This window comes from Triticum urartu, chromosome 3 (assembly GCF_003073215.2).
Source record: "Triticum urartu cultivar G1812 chromosome 3, Tu2.1, whole genome shotgun sequence".
NCBI lineage: Eukaryota > Viridiplantae > Streptophyta > Magnoliopsida > Poales > Poaceae > Triticum > Triticum urartu.
Genome location: NC_053024.1, coordinates 474,394,111 through 474,400,473, shown reverse-complemented (window position 1 = coordinate 474,400,473; position 6,363 = coordinate 474,394,111).

Below are 6,363 nucleotides of genomic sequence, written 5' to 3'. Positions count from 1 at the left end.
AACATAAACAAGTCATACAAATGCATCTTGATGTTACGTGCAACGCACGGGCATCTTGCTAGTAAGAATGAAAACAAACGACAAAAAAATATTTGGACGGTGGTTCGAAGTCATGACCGCGGGCACAGTGAACAAGGTGGCCTTGTATTGGTATGCTGAGCCGTATGTTTTAACACACAGGAGCTGGTGTGGTGATTATACACACACGCACGCATGCACACGAACTGCATCCACGCAACACTCACACAAACACATGCACCCACGCACGCAACACTCACACGTACACACGCAGCCATGCACACACGCAACACTCACACGCACACACGCAACACTCACACACACACATGCATGCACACACCAGTACACCACACGACCAACACACACTCTCACGCTCAAGTGCTCAACCTAAACGTGCATGCGCACACATCAGGCCCTGACAGACACATACACAACCAGGTGATTCCCGCGCACGGGTTGGAGCCTTGTCGAGCCTGCGTAAATTTGTGTTTATCTGACATTTTGCCTATGCGAACTGACAGGTGGGACCCACAAGGAACATGGTCAATTTAACTAGTCATCATGACGCCACGCAGACTATTTGGCCGGTCAACAGAGTGCAATCCGATGCTGAACTGTGAGCAAGTGACCATATAATCACCGCAAAATGTATATAGTGACCGTAATCAGCTTATTCTGAAGTTCGGTGACCGTATTACGCTTTTCTCTCTGTAGGCCCTCCAAAACTACATCTCTAAATGTTCTTGCATGTTACATCTAACAACTATGCAATACAGCACTACTACTACACTCTAACACAATAAATCATATGTGTTTTTAGTTTTACTAGATATCATATTGTTACTTATAATTATTCAGTTTGCATACATTAAAATTGCCTTTGAAATGTATGGCCAGTATCATCTACCGCACGGGAAAAATCCCGCCCTTTCCTATTTAATCGGGTTTGTATCGATGGATCATGCGAAACACCAAAACTATAGTACTATACAGTACAAGTGACAGTTCACTGGGCCGTCGTGTCGTCTACTCCTTCGTCGTAAGAGTGGAGCGCTCGCTTTCATAAATCTTGTAGTCCCTTTCGCTGACATGTGGGACATCAAGCTACCGGGTCCACGCGCCATACCGGAATACAGTGCAGAGTAGCCGGGGTGAAGCACCCCAGTCATGGCGCCGGCGTAGTAATGAGCAATGAGGCGTCAAATCACAAAGCTGCACCTTTCCCGCAGTTAAGTTGGAGGGACGAAGCAACCACCATTTCACTCGTTGCTAAATCCGCTTCTCCCTCATCTTCTTCAACTTAACCACGTGTTGCTTGTGTCGTTGTTCTGCCTCATGTGGGACGCGGATCGGCTTGGTAAAGCACTGACACATGGGACCGCATGTTAGCAAACCGCCAGGACAACGTCCTCCAAAAATAAGAAGCATAATCCTAGACTTACAAAGGGCTACGTAGCTGCTACGTATACTTTCCATCTAATCTATACGCCCCCCTGATTTTCAGGTGGGGTGGGCATAATCCTCTCCTTTAATCCAATCAAATAGTCCCACATCACATCAGTTCGTAACTTTACGTAAACCATTACGTGGATGTAGCATTGCTCAAATAAGAAACCTCCCCCGCCATCCGCGCGGCAAAATCACCTCCTTTTTACTAATCTTGATTTTATAATTTTTTAGATCAATATAATTGAGATTTGTATAGATAGCACACATGAGCAAAACCAAGTGGTACAGTTAAGGGCATCCACAATGTGTAGCCAAATGTGAAAATAGCTTTTGGCATCGTGGGAACCATTGTGGACGGTGTTGCCAAAGCCAAAAAGATGGAACCGAAGCTCCCTGATTGATTGATTGATTGAAGGAATAGAAAAATGCAACATCTCTCCTCTTTCTCCATGCTTGGACGCATGTAGTACAGTATAGAGCACAGATTCTACTCCCCTATCCCTTCTATCACAAATCACAAAGCAGTGAGGCGTCAAATCACAAAAGCACGGACGAAGCAACCATCATTTCACTCTTCTTTGACTCCGCTTCTCCATCATATTCTTCGAGAAACCATCTCACTGCACTAGTACTCCTAGTAGTACTAGTAAAGGACTTCCTGGATGCAAATAAGGCGGTTGTCTCGGCTTGTAGGCGGCACTTGCGAATGACTTACCGTGGTCTCCCTCAATGGTGTTCTCCGTTGAACGCACTTCGCCAAACCACCAAAAAAAGATATCGTCGACGTCACCGCAATGGGGAAGGAAGTCAAATATAGTTACTACCTCCATTTTTTTGTACACAAGGCCAGTATATCAAAATTACAATTTACAAAGGGCTACTAACACTAATCGAGGCAAAATTGATGGGGTTAGCAACCAAGGACATTAATATCCCATGCATGCATGCGGAAGTGAGAAGGTTGGTTTGCATGGCGCTGCATTAATCAAGCGATGAGGAGTGAGATGGTTAGCTCTTTGGTCTTTGGAGAAAAAAATACGCATTAATTGACACGTGAAACGAGGATTTGTATCGATTAAATCCCGCGAAGGAAAACCCCGCCTTTCTTTTTTAACACTAGTACTCCTAGTACGTACATACTTATCCTGTTTGGGTCTAGGCCTTGCATTGCCAAACTTCGCCACACATTTTCCCCAAGCTTGCCTAAAGTTTTCAAAATGAGAAGGAGGTACACTTGCGCACGGCTGTCGCAGTCGCACCGCACCCTCACACGGTCGCTCCTGCACGCCGCGGTCGCACCGCACCCTCACACAGTCGCTCCTGCATGCCGCAAACCCAACCAAGGGAACGCACCCTCACTGACACGTGCTGTTGTATGTGAACAAACCAAACCCAGCCATCCTATCGCTGACACATAATTTTCGTTCATAGAGTATGTTTATCCAACCGCATGTTGGGGAGTATCCGTATGGCCCGTGTGGTGGTCTGTTGGGGAAGAAGAAGAGGTGAGGAAGAAGGAAAGAAGGGTTAGGAGACGTAGGATATTCACCCAACCGCCTGAAATGGTAGACTGACCCAAGTCAGGCGACTTGCATAACAAATATATGTTTTTACACAACAAAAGATCCATAAAAACAACAACATAAAGAAAAACTATCACTGCTCGTGGAAAGAGACGGCCTCGTCGTCTTTGGCTGCCGGCGCGAACCAGTTGTCGCTGCCGACGTGTGTCTCCGCACCATGGTTGTCCTCGGCCTCCAGCTACTCGTTCAAGCAGAGCGTGCGGGCGCTCTGCACGAATGAGAGCACAGCCCGGTTTAAGTCGAGGATGTCCGGTTCCGCCTGCAGGAGGGCCTCGATGGCAGTGGTATCTGCGCGTCCGCGTCGAGTCTAGCGTCCGCCGCTCGATTCAAGTCCAGGACGTTCGGTTCCTCCTGCAGGAGGGCGTCGATGAGAGCGGCATCCACGCGCTCTGTGTCGAGTCGAGCCTCTGCCGCCCGGTTCAAGTCCAGGACGTCCGGTTCTGCCTGCAGGAGGGCCTTGATGGCAGCGGCATCCGCGTGCTCCGCCTCAAGTTGAGCCTCCGCCGCCCGGTTCACATCCATGACATCCGGTTCCGCCTGCAGGAGAGCCTCGATGGCAGCGGCATGCGCGCGTTCCATGTCGAGTTGAGCATCTGCCTCTCAGTCCTCCTTTAGTATCGCCATGTTGAACCGCTGGTCCGCCTGCACCATGGGGGACTCGGACGCTGGCACGAATTCGACGTCCATCGTCTCATACCCATCGAGGGCCTTCTGCGCCGCGACCTCCGCCATGAACATTGGATCGGCTTCCTCCTCCTCGTATCTTAGCTCCAGAGAACTCGGGTTGGCCCGCCGCAAAGCGAGCTTGGGAACAGAGGTCTGTGGCGCCGATCGCTGCCGCGATTTCTGCGCGGCGCTCCGGCGTCAGCATCTTGTAGTAAGTGATCTTGCAGCACACCATGGCCTTCCGGCGAACTAGAGGACGCTTGATGCGGGCTAGGGGATCGAAAGGTGGGGGAATGGGCTGGAGATTTTGTGTGGTTTTAGGGAAGTGGCTGGCGTAGGCCGAGCAGCGAAGGTTCTGGTGTGAATAGTGGTTCTGGTGACGACCAGTCAATCGGTTTTGACTATACATCGCTCTTGTCGCATTCGCGTTGCAGCCCGACACGCTGGACCCTCCACGTCGCTCACCAAATGGAACGCGCTTTGTCTTGCATTTTCGCTTGCTTGTGGGACCGCAGTTGAGAGCAAACCGACGTCCCTCCCCCTCCCCCGTCCGCGTCATTTATTATACCACCACTCCCTCCATTTTATGCGGAGTAAATAAAACAGGGGGAGTATACTATGGATGAGGATCCCCTAACGTGGTCGAACCCATTGAGTAACTGACATGCGGGGCCTAGCAAGCATGGGGTCCGCCAGTAAGTGACCGAAAAGGAGGGTAAGGCAGGGATACCTACGTCAGAGGATCCACTTCCACTATACTACTTTGACCAAATGTTAGAGTAATAATATATGACATGCAACTTACACAAATGTTAGAGTAATAATATATGACATGCAACTTACACAAAGCATACATGGTCTAATGCGTTTTTCGAGGCTAACTTTGACCAAATGTTAGAGTAATAATATATGACATGCAACTTACACAAAGCATACGATCAAATTCGTATGTGAAAGGAGTTTCCAATGATATAATTTTCACATTATACATCTCATGTACTATTAATCTTATCAATAGTCAAATTGGAAACCATCTCGAGTACAAATCTAGGAGTGCGTACGAATCTAACAATATTGATTGGGCGTTGTTGAATGTTGATACCTTTTTGATCAAAGTAGAGATACTTTGACTACACATAAAACTTATATGTAAACTAGAAAGGATAGGAGGGAGTATATTGTACGTTCAAAAACGAAACGAACATTGAATACCCTTTATATATGATTTGCGGATGCTATGATCACCGGTTCAAAATTTTGAATCCGCCTTAGGTATCACGTGCCACCACTCGTTCCCTCTCGATTTCATCTCGGGGTCCGGAGATCTATTGAAAGAGGACTAGGGTGGGTACATGCGAATGATACTCGGCGGAATGTTCAAATGAGGCATGCGGGAGGATGGACTCGATTGGAGGGCGACTTGATCAATGGAGAAGAGGGTTGGAGAGGAATGAGAAATAAGCAAACGCCATATGATTATACTTGAACGACTCAAATAAACAATAAGTTGTCTCGCTTGTCCTACATAGTGAAAGGCCTAATGCGCAACACGGAGCACTGACGCTTGAATATGGCCAGGAAAACAGGGAAACCGACATGTGGGGCACACCCGTCGGGATGACGTAGCGCAAACTAGTCCAATGGAGGAGCTGGCCCAAGATCTCCTCGCCACCGACGACCGTTCATGTGGGTCATTGGGGCCAACAACGGGGCGCAGCTCCAGCACCGCCTCTGGACACGGCGACCGCGGTGAGCGACACGCTCATATCGTCGCTAGACATGGTCGATTTCAGTGTGCCGAGGGTGGCGTTAGTGCTGTGGCACGACCAACGGTATGTTGGGTTTGTGCCCAAGGTTGCCCCATCAAAGCATTGGGTAGCCAAAAATTTGGTTGAGGTATTGGTTGCCCATGATTTGGCCGACATTGGCAAGAAAAATGAACTAGAGTTGGCTAGAGTTCATTGGCATGCCAAAGAAATGGCAACCATCCAAACAAAGACCAATCTTTGGGTCATGACCAAAATTTTGGTTGAGGTATTGGTTTCCCATGATTTGGCCGACATTGGCAAGAAAAATGAACTAGAGTTGGGTAGAGTTCATTGGCATGCCAAAAAAATGGCAACCATCCAAACAAAGACCAATCTTTGGGTCATGACCAAAATTTTGGTAAGGTGCACATTGGCCACAATCCAAACACACCCCAACACCTGGCTCGTCGAGGATGCACGGGGCGTCGCGACGTGTCCACGGAGTGGTGTAGCGCGACCAACTGCATCCTCTGGACCTGAGACCATGACGGGTCATCTTGCTTTTTCAATGACATGCGGGGATCGCATGTGAGCAAAGGGCATCTCCAACGTTGCCACGACTGCAGTTGACTACCCTGGCACACCAAAACCCTTGTCCCTCGCGTCATCGCGCGGTGCGTTCCCAGCTGGCGCCAGGTGCCCGCATTCATGCCATCCGTTCGTATGTCGTCGTTAAGAGGCTCGGTGCCCGAGGAACCAACTCCGACGACTTAATGACGCACCCGGACGCTTGGCCTCACCGGAATGCGCTACTTAAAGCGGCAACGCCCAGCTAACCTCCACACCATAGCGCATCATCCTCCTACCTGGCACCACATCCGCCATGACCGCAAGTGCGA